The following is a 13808-nucleotide window of genomic DNA, read 5'->3' as shown; positions in this document are numbered from 1 at the left end:
ACAAAAAGTTAATTAGGTTCGCTTGGAAGGTTCGCTACAACAGCCTTGCAGGAAAGTTTACTGCTTTAAGTTGGCGGCCGTTTACTAACGCCCACATCTAGCTTTTTGTAGATGTGCTGCTAACGCTATCGAATCTATAAGGCATCTAGTCCTATATAACTGATATCTACCGTAACATTATGCGGATGTACTTTGTAGCAGCTTTTCAGCAGCAGTCAGGTATGTTGTTGTGTTTTTTATCTCGTGGCATGGGTTGAGCTAGAGCCGTGAGTTGAGCATTGGCATTACCCGAGGGGCCGGGTAATGAGAAGCATGGTGTTTAGCTACTCTCGCTCCGTTCTTCATTGTGCCGAAGACCGCGCAGCACGCTGAGTGTGTTGTGCTTCTGCTTTACTTGGCATATTTCAATAATCGGAATTTGGATGTTTGTGAATGGTTCTCGAATCTTCCACCGCCGAATCGCGAATAATCTAAGAATCGGAAATTTTGCACATCTCTAATAAATACAGTATGTTTTTAGAACACTTCAATAGTAATATGATTTTTTTTTTTTAAATCCGCTATGCACTGAGTGAGTACACTTTATAGTTGCGCTGCGAAATAGTGACAGATGATTGTATATATTGTCATACACTGTACATAAGATAGTTTTGAAAAGCAAAAAGGTGAATCTGCACTTATATATGAATGAATCTGCATGTCCTAAATGCTTAATTAGCAAACGTCACAAAAACGACATACTGTACATACAAATTAGAAAACAAATGTCTCACTACATTGGCTTATCAGAATGCATGACCATGGCAGTTGCTGATGCTTTTTTAACAGTGCTTGACAGCTGTCAAATGCACTTTTTTGCCGAGACAGATTTCTTCAAAACCACAGTTGAGAAAAAAGGTGTTTTAAAATATACCCTTGTACAGTACTAGTAGATATAAAAAAGTACAAACAAACACTCCTGTTCAATGGCAGGTCTTTGTGATACAAAAAATGAGACAAGAAGCTGCTTTCTTGGACATTCTGACCTTAATCCTCAACATCTCAACTGATTCTAGAAAAAAAAAATAGAAGCGAAGTAAAAATGGACAAATAATGTGGTAGCAAACGTGTTTTGACAGTACACACAATTACATTATGCTATGCTAAGATAATGAATTTTATTTTATCCATCCAGTCAACTGAAACTGTTCCAAAAAGTCCTAAAACTGTTCCGAAATCTCAAAAATACGAGTGGGAAACTGTGTTCTGTTCCAATAAAAAAAAAATCAAGGTTGGACTTTTTGGGCGTTATTCCAAAAAGTATGTTTGGCACAAACACAACATTGGTTATTCACCAGAAGAAAACAAAACCTACAGTGAAGTATAGTGATGGAAGCATCCTGATTTTGGGCTGTTTATTTTATCAGCTGGACCTGGGCCTTCGACAATGTGGAAGGAATTATAAAAAGTTTGAAATGGCATTCAAGGTTAGCACAAAACTTTCAGTCTTTCAGGCAAAAATTGTCAGGAAAAGCCCATTGGAAAAGCTGAAATGTAATACAGGTAGTCCCTGGGTTACGAACGAGTTCCGTTCCTACGCTGGTAACATAACCCGAATTTTAAAGCCAGAATGAACCCTTTAAGAACCCCTAAATCTCAAAATAACCATCCAAAAAGCCCAAATGTATTGCATTTTGTTTAATTATGAAGGATACTGGTGGCAGTGTTGGGTCTGTCTGGACTGTCGCCTTGTATTACTGGGGAGCAGACTCAGACATCTAAAGGACAGCTGTGCTCTGGTTTGGCCGACATAAACCTGTAAGTTGTTTCCACTAATATATGTTTGTGTATGCATTTGTAATTAACGTTTAAAGCTACAGGTTGTGGAGTTATGCCTAAGCGATTTGCTATGAGAATTATAAATACGTTAGCATTCGTAGCATTAAAGCTAGCGGATTTTTGTTCGGCAAATTAGGCTAATTTAATCTGCTAAATTTACATGTTGATTAGACTAGATGGATGTTTGAACACCAATTGTTTTGTGTCAAGTGTTTGATTGTTAAAATGTGTGTCATTTTGAACATACGTGTGCACATGTGTGTTACAGCTTTACGAATTGTCAAAAGTGAAGGGAATAAAAAGCTTCAAAGAACACAATTGCCTTGTTTTTTTGTCGGTAAAGCTGACGTTTAGCGAGGACAGAACACGTCATATTAATAAAGTAACGTAATAAATAGGATACTGTTAGGTACAATAAGGTACTGTTTATGCAACAAAAAAAATGACTGGAGACAAAATGGCAAACAAGACGACGGTGTCATAAAGTCGCGTAAGTTGAGTACGTCGTAACCCGGGGACTACCTGTACCTAGATTAATCACAGGCACTTTTAATAGTGTCAAGCCTGTACTGACTCCAACTACATGAATTCAGTTATTTTTACTCCTTCCATTGTATTTAAGAATGTTTTTTTTTTCAATTAAATCAAAGTATTGATTAGAGCTGGGAATCTTTGGGCACCAAACGATTCGATTACGATTACGATTCAGAGGCTCCGATTCGATTATAAAACGATTATTGATGCACCCCCTCCTTTTTTTTTTTTTTGTACATTAGTTCCAAAATTGTTCAAAAATACTCTCAGGCTAAACCAAACTACTATTTCAGTATCAAGTTAACATATAGCAGTAAACAAATACACAAAAATAACATTAAATAAAAAAACTCCAGTCCCCATTCTATATCAGCAGCTTTAAACTACATTCAATTAATTTAATGTTGTGAATCAACCGTTAAAGTTGTTAAAATTGCTCCCGTTATTCCATAATTTCCCTAGTTTTAAAACTATTTTAAAGATAGATTCAAGTCAATATTTTACCGATTTAGGAGTATTTTAGATAAAAAGTTAATTAGGTTTGCTTGGAAGGTTCGCTACAACAGCCTTGCAGGGAAGTGTACTGCTTTAAGATGGTGGCCGTTTACTAACGCCCGCAACTAGCTTTTTGTAGATGTGCTGTTAACACTACCGAATCTATAATGCATCTAGTCTTATATAAATGATATCTACCGTAACATTATGTGGCTGTACTTTGTAGCAGCTTTTCGGCAGCAGTCAGGTATGTTGTTGTGTTTTTTTATCTCGTGGCATGAGTTGAGCTAGAGCCGTGAGTTGAGCATTGGCATTACCCGAGGGGCCGGGTAATGAGAAGCATGATGTTTAGCTACTCTCGCTCCGTTCCGTCCCGAAGACCGCGCGGCACGCTGAGTGTGTTGTACTTCCGCTTTACTTGGCATATTTCAATAATCGGAATTTGGATGTTTGTGAATCGTTCTCGGATCTTCCACGGCCGAATCGCGAATAATCTAAGAATCGGAAATTTTGCACACCTTTAGTATTGATGTTCTGTATGTTTTTTTTACCTCACAAGAACCAGGCATTTGAATGTGGGTGTGTAGACTTTTTAGATCCACTGTGCAGTATCTATGGACTCTCCATAAAAGACCAAAAAACAATTGAAAGGGGATTTTTACTCTCTCGACAACTAGCTTGCCAAGAATTGTCCTGACAACTATGGGTAAATTGAATCTATGCCAATATTTCAAAAGTATACATTTATTTAAAGTTGTAACTCTTTTCAGATCTGTTTTGATCAGATGTTTGATCAATTTTGTGAAACAATTTGTAAAAAAAAAAAAGTTCCATTTTTGGTGTATACGTTCAAGAGAAAATAATAACCTTTTGTGAGGTAAAAACCACAATACATTCCACAAACTTGAGCTACTCCTATCATCAGTTGGCGTTCTTTGTATTTATCCTAAACGCCAATTTTCAAACGGTCTAATTAACTTCACCCAAACCTAAAATAGTATTTGCCATTTGGTAGTTGTGAAACAGGTACTGCATACCTATGCTTTTATCATGAGCTTAAAGTGTTGGCAACAAAGACGAGGAAGAGGAAAAAGTTTCAGTTTGCAGTTTACCGTTAAAACTGGCCAAATTAATAACGAGTCTCCAGAAGGAGGGGGGAATCTAGATCTTCCTGCCTCTTTATCAAGGTTGACTTTCAGGCAATAAACAATGTAGACAGTATCCAAGAAATATTTGGAGAGAGATTATATCAGACTCTCAATAAAATGAGAATTCAAAAAGAAAAGTGTCTGCCAAAGAGCTTCTTTCAACAGACAATGTGTATTCTTTCGCAGGCATCGAAAGGAAAGTGGCGAGGGGTAAGAAAAATGCTCTAAATTCAATGTAAACACTTCCAAAATGTCTTCATTTTAAGATACAGCCACAATGTAAACAGCATTGTGGGTTTAGTTTAGTCCTTCTACAGTGCATACAGACAAACCTGGAGAGAGCCTGTGTGCAACTTTAACATTTTGACTGCTGTGGCTTCTGTTTGCAGGCTGAAGGCTTAAAAAAGGTATTTTCTGAGCCAAGATGGAAGCAGAAAATACAAAAGTGTCAGTATTTTAGTTTGAAAAGTCACCAACTACTCTCGAAAAAAAAAAATAAAACAAAGCAAACATACCAAAATGCTCAACCTCTGCTTAGATTCTTTTCCCATGCAGCCAGGCCCAGCTCACCATGACTTGTAGCAAACCATATGGGTAACAGGGTGAACTGAGGACACACATGCCTCTTGGCAAACTCACATCTTCACTATTAGAATCCAGGATACATTTTTCACATGATTTGAATGCCAGGACCTGCTTGTGTGTTCAAAGCAACAGAATGCAAACTAAGTTTAAATGCTTATATATCTTTCATACACATACACACACACACACACACACAACCACGCGCCCCCCCACACCCACAAATAAACTTTTTTTTCCCTAAAAGCTTACATCACACATTTGAATACTTTAGCAGAGCTCTGTGTTATAAAGACCTTTTACTCGTTGACACTAAAAAATCTTTTGGACATTGTTTTATTTTTATAGCAAACAGAAGAGGCTTTGAAAGAGTCACAAATGCAAAGAGAATCCCAGCAGTTGAGTCAAGGTAATGGAAACTTAAAGAACCATGCAGCAATCTGATGAACGGGGTATATTAATACTTTTAAATGATTCAGAGTGCATTAATTTACAAAAAACTGCAAACCCTGGGACGTATTAAAACTCTTTGACACGAAACCTTTAATAGCTAAAACTTTTCACTGAAAATGACATTGCTCTGCTGTAATAATAAATTATAAAAATGTAATAAACGGCTCTTTTAAGAGCTTTTATAACGATCCTTGCAATCTCTAGTGTTATGTTTTCATCATTCAAAATCAGGTCACAGATAGCCTTTAGAAACTCTGAGGGTATTGTGGTGCTGTAACTATACACTGTCTGTACAGTAAGCATGAGCAGTAACACCGAACATGTCGACATCCCGTCCCATGTTGGAATGTTTGCTTTGTATTCACAGTGTAGAGAATATCAAACAATACAATCTAGGAAATGCTGCATTTATTATCACCCCGAACGACGGAAATTACATTGTGCTTCATAAGACTGACATTTAGACAGTTTTGCATCCGAACAAAAGTCTGCTGACAACAACGTTCGCAAATTGGGCCTCAATGTGTGCTTTCATTATGCATTCCTGTGATACTGGCAGGGAGCAGAGATTCCAAAGCTAAAGTCTTCTGAGAAACTGAAAATATGCCTTCAAGTTTTGTCTGACATTTTTGCTATGGCATTCAAAGGTTTTGATGGGCTTCCAAATTTTGTTATACAATCCAACCAATTCTAAGAATCCGAAACACATTTCCTTAAACTTGGGGGCAGCTGAGGCAACCAAATTAAAATAGAAAAAAAAAAAAAAAAACTGTTACGTGATAGCTAAATTGGCGTCGCATGAATGAATAAAAGTGGCTGGAATTATTTTGTTATTCCATGCTTGACCTTGATTGACGAAGAAAATTCACCACATTACAAAAGATCACCACTCCCCCCACTCTCCCAAAAACCAGGCAGATTACTTTTTTCCTTGTCTTGCTGCTGAGAGGAAAATCACCAAAATTCATGTAACAGCATTTTTCAATTGCATGAAAGCAATGAGCGTGCACAGGAGACAACTCTCATTAATATCATGCACCAGCAGCACATTTTCTTGTTGTTACTAGTATGGGACAAGTTGCTATTGTTGTGGCTAAAATTGTGTATTACATTGCGATGGCAGCAATTTAACATTCCCATTTGGCACAATATTTGGAAGGATTACCAATATTTTGCACTCATTTTTGTTTTTTAATCAGCGTGCAAATAATGAGTACTATTATTATTTTTGTTAATTAACATTGAACTAAACTTTAATATTCTAATAAGGAACAGAGTCTGTAACCCGACTCATAACTTGACTTATACAAAAATAATATGTATACATTCTATATTGTTAGTTGTTAGGTAAAAGAAGAAATGTATGGACAATAAAAATAAAAACTAACATTTTTGCCCTAAATTTACAAATGATGATAAAAATACACCTTTTGGTCGAACAGCTTCTTCAAACCAAAACATAAAAAATGATGTTGGCATTTATCAACTGTGTTTTAAAGTAAAGCTGTACAATGAATGCTAGTTTGATAAATCTATTGAAGTCTATGTATGCATACATACAAATATCCATACTCTTCTTATCTCACATGCTTACATTTGCGTTCTTTTTATAGCATTTTTAAACATTTTTAAATCAACTTGTGTCTGTACATACACAGTACTTACTATACAAGGATATTCCCTCTTGATTAATTGTGTTAATAGAAAATATTTGTACTGTATTTTTCCTTTTTTTTAATTTAAATATTTACATTAAAGTCCAAATATGACTACTTGATTTTTATTACAGTATATTGTGTCTTTATCAGATCTTGTAGTTTTACAGCCTTACAACGAGGTGCATGGCATCCATTTTGGCAAGAGTTAAGCCACCAAGTAATGTTATTTGCCTTTTAAATTGCTACAATTTTCCACCTGACTAAATATTACTTTTCTTTCGTCTTCTATCAGATAGCATATGGGTGAAATACGGCAAAAGCTGATAAAGACTCACAGAAAGGACAAGAAATGCATTTTGGTGTGTATCATTTGTTCCAACAGCAAATGCAAACTCCATTGCCAAAATGGTTGTTAAGGCTGTGGCTGAGCCAGGAAGGACTCCAGTGCATGATTTGACTTCAAGGTCTACTATTATTAATGTTTCTTTCTAAATCCACAAATTGTCTAGTTATAATACATGGGGCACGGCTAAATTTTGCAACCAAATTTATAATAAAGTAAAATCTAAAAACTTTTTTTCACCAATTACAATTATGCACTTGAAGCAAATGTATGCAGGATTTTTCGTGAATACTCTTTGCCCCTCTCGAAAATATTTGCAGACGAGAAAAAAAAAATACTACAGAAATCTAACACTGCGGGGTCTCCTCTTGGGGCCACAGTGAATTAACTTCATTTGGCATTGAACCGCCATCTGTGTGCACGTACAGTAAAAATTAAATTTCGGTACTAAATGAAGAATATTTGCAAGACTATTCGGAATATTACATGTGCTACTTGATTGAAGGAATCTCAGCATTGTTTTGTAACCAACACAATCAAATATATGCTTTTTTTTTTTTGTTTGTGTGAAAAATACTTTTTAGGTTGAGAATTGGTGACAAGCTACAGAGGAAAGGAGAAGAATGGTGACACCAGAAGAAAATTGGGATTGATTGCTGGGTGTGGATTAGCACCCTCTTCACACACAGGCGCACACACACACCTACCTCTACAGTTTCTCCTTCATATAATAATGAGCTTCCTTGGTCTGCAGACATGCTCTTAAATATTCATTAGTCATGGGTAGGATTTTAAGCAGTGACACAAAAAGCAGACGCACGTTGATGCACAAACACTGTGCATATTAATGTACATGTGGAATATATGCATATAATAAGTAGTGATTCCACCGAGATGAAACAAGTCATACTGAGGCCTTATCTCGCTTCCTCTGGGTTGATGAAATCACTTTTGGACATCAAGCTGTGGTGAGAGCTCACACACATTTGCACACACACAAAACACTGTACTGTTCTATTCATCAAATAATAAAATGTCCAAAAATACAGGTGTTGAGTTTAGGCTTTGCAGATAAAAGGACTCAATCCCACATGCACATTTTACTGCACTCTCCCACATGCCAGCCAGTCGATCAATACGATCACATTTGGAGTGATCTCACATAACATGTGCAACATCAGGCAGCACATGTGTCAAGTCACATATGAGCCATTCATTCCATTAACGGACTGTAACTCATTCCTGTTTTGCAGGAAAAATATTAATTAAAAAAATATGAAACCAGAGCCCTAAAATGAGTGTTGTGGGGACAAAATAATCAGGAGTGCTCTTGATTAGTTTGCAGCAACAATACTAGGCTCAACCTCTGATATTGACCCATAATGTGCCCAACTTGGATGTTGCTGCAGCTTGTGTGGTGTTAAGGCAGGAACATGCTGTATCATTCTTTATGAATGTGACCAAGACAAGCACTGTGAGACAACATCTGTTAGCAAGTCACACACACGCACGCTCAACCTCGTCCTCACAATACACACAGATATACATAGGCACGCATTTAGGCGCTCGAATGCATGAAGCCGTAATAACTGACATGTTGCTCCACTTTAGGCCCCGTCAGATTATTTGAGGACATCTATCAACCTGCATCCTTATATGTATGTATTTTTGGGGGGAAAATAGCTGGTGACCCACCTCCCCTCAACAAAACGCCCTAAAGGCGCACTGAAAAGCTCCTCTTGCAACTTTAATCACACCACAGCATGCACGGCTCCAAATCTAGGCCAGCCTCCACCAAAAAAACATTTTCACATATCGCTGGCAGATAATAAAAGGTACACAACTGAATTTGTGACACACACAAGCGATTCGAAGCTTAACTGTATTGTTGGATCATAAGCAAGCCTTCCTTCTCTGCTCCGATGAGCACGTCTTCGTGTATCACCATCTCCAGAGCTCTATTGATATTAATTCATGTTTAAAAAAAAAATGTGGGCCGGGCATGTGCTTAGTTGGGATCGAGGCTAAGTTCCACAAAGTGATATCGCGTGGAGAAGAAGTGGGAGCTTTCGTGCTATGCTCGAGAAAATGAATTTACAGTGACCTAAAAGGCGAAAGGCGCACCAGCATGTAAAACGAAAGCAAGACTGACGGACACTTGGACGTAGCATTGTTCTCAAGAGATTACAAAAAAAAAAAAAAAAAGTCAAGAGGGTTACGTTAGGTTGGGTCATGTTAGGTAGGTGGGCATGTTGAGAATAGTGACAGATGGGGAAACTTGCGTCATGTCCAGCTTGTGTTTTTTTTTTTTTTTTTTTTTTTTTTATCCCTGAATATAAATGGACATGCAAGCGCGGTGACAGCGTGGACTGAACCTCCTCGTACGGCGGAGGCTTCGGTTTCGCCGCCCGACATTATTGAATTAACATAATTAAGTCCGCGATATGACCAAAAAAAAGAGGAGCGTGCACGCAAGTGCCCCCCCACCCCCTTAAAAAAAAACTCCACAAGCCCGTCACACATACTGGAAAATCCCTCTCCTACTGCAAATACCCGTTCACTCCATTTACTTACTTACTTAAGAAATATATATCCATGTCTTACCTCCACTTCGAAGCTCGCTGCCCCCTCACAAAAAGTGGCATGGACGACGTCTGAGCGAGTGTATGTATAACGTGTGCCTCTTACTTTGTTTCATTTCTCACTTCCATCTTCTTTTCATCTCATCAATAAACACACGCTGCAGCCTACCTTCATAGAAGCCGCTCGCTTCAAATGTGCCCTCCCATTTTTTAACTATACATCGGGTACTTTGAGAGGGGTGGAGGGGGGGAGAGGGTGCAGGCACGCCTTTTCACTTAAAGCTGCCATTGGGGGAGAACAGTGCACTGTCTTGGGTTGCTCGTCACTTTTTGAGCCCCCCCACGGAAGAGAGAGAGGGAATCGAGAGAGGCTCCATTATGTGCAAGCAGTGGGAGTTGTTATAGTACTACTACTAGTAGTAGTAATGTGCCTCCTACTCGCAGAGGAGCCACAATATTTAAAAATAGAAGGCGCGGTGGTGACACGGCGAGCTGTGGATTTGTATGCTAATAAACATGACTTTGAAATAGGAATATATCTATATTCGTGCTCGTACGAGAAGGAAGACAGACTTATAGAATGAAGCTCGTCCACAAATGTGAATGAACTCTCACTCCCCCCCCTCACTCCCTCGCTCTCTTCCTCTTCCTCGTCTGGATCGCAAGGACGGTGGAGGAGCCGGTCATGTGTCCATCACAAGGCCGAACTTCCTATTGGATGTCGCGACGGTCCATCAAAAGAAGAGACGGTAACTCGCCTCTTGATTGGCTTACAACGCCGCCAATCGCGCAGCGGGCACCAAACAAGCTAGATTGTCTGCCTTCTCTTCCACTTTCTACGCATTTCTATTTTCGCATTTATTTATTTTTTAACGTCCCGAACTGACCTCGAGTTTAGGAGCAGGGGGGAACAAACGGTGCCGGTTCGTCGGGCCAATCAGATTTGGTTGAGAGATTGCTTTCCCCCCCCCCGCTCGTGTTGTTGTTGATTTTTTCCCTCTCTTCTTCAAGCGCCTTCAGATAGATTTTGGCTGGCATAGAATGAAGCAAATGGGTCATGTGGGACCAACCCCCCCGGACCCCCGCTCCCCGCCTTAATGTCCCCCCTCCCTCGCTGTCTAGACAGTGACAGGTGTGCGTGTGTGCGCACACACGCGTGTCTGTAGTCCACATCAGAATAATGAAGCACGCGGTGGGTCGTGATAATTAACGTCCGTGTATTATTCATGTGTGAAAAGCGTGCTGTAGATACACACCAAGGCCGTCTTAGGCAATGCATTGACACGTCTTAAAAACAAAGACAGAAAAAAAACCCATTTCCTGATGAAGAGGTCAGCTAAGGTTACGCGCAGGCTGACTGCCTCGCCTCCCTACGAAGCATCGCGTGTTCATGTAATTGTGGCAAACATCCACACTGTTACGAAGCAAACTCTCCAAACTTTAATAGGTATCACCGGAGCGGTAACAAAAAAAAAAATAAAAACCAAAATTATACAATCGCTATCTACGAGTTGTGCTAGGACTGTAAGCAGAACTCAATTCGGGATAGTAGTTGCATGTGCATGCCGGCGCGGGCTTGATGTGCGCGCCCTCTGCAGGCTTCCAATGTGGCTCCACGCCACGGGTTCAAAGGAGGACAGGCCTCCCACCATTGCTTTGACCTACATCATTACATGGACGAGGAACGCCCTCCTAAAACTTACTTCAGTCCTTCAGTCTTTTTTTGTCAAGCAATCACTTCCATAGAAAAGTATTTTGCTCATTTAGTTTAACGTATATATTTGTGTTTGACCTTATGAACTCACTTGAAATCAGTTTTATTTTTTTATTATTATTATTTTAGTTTTTAAATATGTATAGATCAACGATTCTCAATGTATTTTTATTATTTTAGTTTTTAAATAGGTATAGATCAACGATTCTCAATGTATTTGGCGGAAAACACTCAGGTGACTTGAAGTTCCGCTCTGAGACTCCCAATTTGGCCAAATTTCAAAATTGTCCAATATGCGTGTGTAATACATCATTGGAAAGCTTAAAATCTCAAATTTGGTGGGAATAAAAATTTTGGACAGGAGGTCATTAAAAAAAAAAAAAAAAAAAAAAAAGAATTAAACAGCAAAATCCTAACTGGAGGCGAGAGCACGCAAGAACAGAATTAAAGACGCCACGATTTTAACGAGATATTATCATGTTAATACCATGTTTCGATCCAAAAACTTGATGTAGCATGTATCACCGAGTGTCAAACAGGGCCGGCCCAGGCCATTTGGCGGCCCTAAGCAAAATAATTCCAAGGGACCCATATTTTTGGCCCAACATTTCATCACAGTGTACTGTGAAACCCTTACATGCAATCCAACCTATATGTCCATATATTGTATATTAATCAGATTTTGTTGCACTGCATTCTTCAAAGTTCTCACCCCAAGTGATTGTCAGTACTTACAGTAGATAACGCAAAATCTTTTTCTAAAAGAGGAAAGAAAAAAGTTAAGGAAGAACTTTAATTTTTTCAGCTTGTAACCAAGTATCAAAACTCACAAAAGTCAAATAAAGCAAACTGTAGTCAACAAAATAGAATATAAATTAAACAAGCGCCAGATTGCCCCCTATCTGGGCCCCCTAGTGGTCAGGGGCCCTAGGTAGCTGCATAGGCTGGGCCGGCCCTGGTGTCAAGACACACCTGTGAATGGCCACAGCTGGATTTTTATTTTATTTTATGGGTGAAACATGGTGATATAACAAGGGTCGCGAAGCAGAAATCGCAGACAACAATGAGTGGTTGAGATTTTCTTTTTCATATAGTTACCCTTTTAAACGTTATTATTCTTTTTTTGTTTGTTTGGATCGATTATTTATTATCTAACATATCGGGGAAAATGTGACAGTAACAAAAAAATACAATTAAGCGATAGTTATGCGGTAGATATCCGTGACTTTTTTACAGACGCCAAATTTTTCATTGTGACGTAATTTGTTTAAAAGTTTAAAATATGTGAATGAATAATTTTTTTAACTCGGTTTTTTTTTTGTTTTTGTTTTTAAACTAAATATTAGACATCAATTAATGATTCCAAGCAAAAAATGACAGACATTTTGAATGATAAATATAATTACTTACCTTCTTTTTATGGCTAGGTTGAAACAAAAGCGGTTGCGCGACATCTGTAAATGGGGGTTTTCAGGGTAAAACGGACAAATTAAAAATAGTTCGGAGGGTTACTTTTCCATGAATGGCAGCATATAGACATATTGTTCTATCAAACACAACAGTTGTTTTGGCCTAAAATACCTGTACAGCAGTTTCTTTTAAAGAGGAGTGCAAGAGTAGAAACTCTGTCTGTGTTTTCCGCCATTTACAAATTGTTTGGTTCCTCAGTTACCAACATAACAACACCCATTTAAATACATTAACCTAGTATAAGTGTTCATCACAACAATTATGCTTTTCCTTTAAACACAATAATACTATACCATTATTTGCTATTTTAGGCAACAGTAATATGCAGTTTGAATTAGGGACGCACAAATTTTCCCCCTTCCGATCCAATCCGATATCTGAATTTTAATATCTACCAAAACCAGATTTTTATGTACTTTAATAGTACATAACAAATTTTATATGTGGCTGTAATAAACGCCTCTTTACAGGCAAATATGTTATGCACACAGGTATTCAAATATGTCCCAAAAGGCTTGAGTTGAGGCAAGGATACAGTTAGACAAAAGAAGTTAGAAAAGGGCATCCTGATAATTTATACAAATATTTATTCAATCAAATTGTTAGGAACATATTAAATGGGAAATACAAAATAAAAGTGCATAATGCGTAAAAATGAAGTATTGTGCAAACATCTTAAACACACACACACGCACACACGCACACTGCAGTGTGTATCTGAACAACAAAAAAGTACAGTAAATAAAATCATTCAAATGTTAACACTACTGTTAATTGGCTTGAACTTATTCATGCTAATGTAGCAGCAAAAAAACACAAATTTTCAAGTATTTGTGAAGTGTAAATATCTCGCCCACACTGTCAAGTGTGTATCGGAAAAATGTTCCCAACGTGAAATATTTACACACCGTGGACATCAGTGTTGTTTTCGTCAAAAATGACGATAACGAAAATATTTAGTCAACAAACAATTTTTTCATGATGTCACAATGACGAGCTAAAAACGTGGAT

At 38.2% G+C, this 13808-nt stretch overlaps 1 protein-coding gene across 2 annotated transcripts in view; it reads right to left on the bottom strand.

Moving 5' to 3' along the window:
* The window catches only part of zbtb20 (zinc finger and BTB domain containing 20), a 51359-nt gene extending 41360 nt beyond the window's left edge, over positions 1-9999 (bottom strand). Inside the window, exon 1 of one of the 2 annotated variants that reach the window (XM_057820164.1) lies at positions 8913-9999. The gene's annotated coding sequence lies outside the window, so the exon portion shown is untranslated. The remainder of the gene's footprint in view (positions 1-8912) is intronic. The other variant, XM_057820163.1, reaches the window with a different exon arrangement.
* Between the last annotated feature and the right edge of the window lie 3809 nt (positions 10000-13808).

This window comes from Corythoichthys intestinalis, chromosome 18 (assembly GCF_030265065.1).
Source record: "Corythoichthys intestinalis isolate RoL2023-P3 chromosome 18, ASM3026506v1, whole genome shotgun sequence".
In the NCBI taxonomy this organism is placed as follows: domain Eukaryota; kingdom Metazoa; phylum Chordata; class Actinopteri; order Syngnathiformes; family Syngnathidae; genus Corythoichthys; species Corythoichthys intestinalis.
Note: the sequence above shows the minus strand (reverse complement) of the source record. Positions and strands in the feature narration are given on the sequence as shown.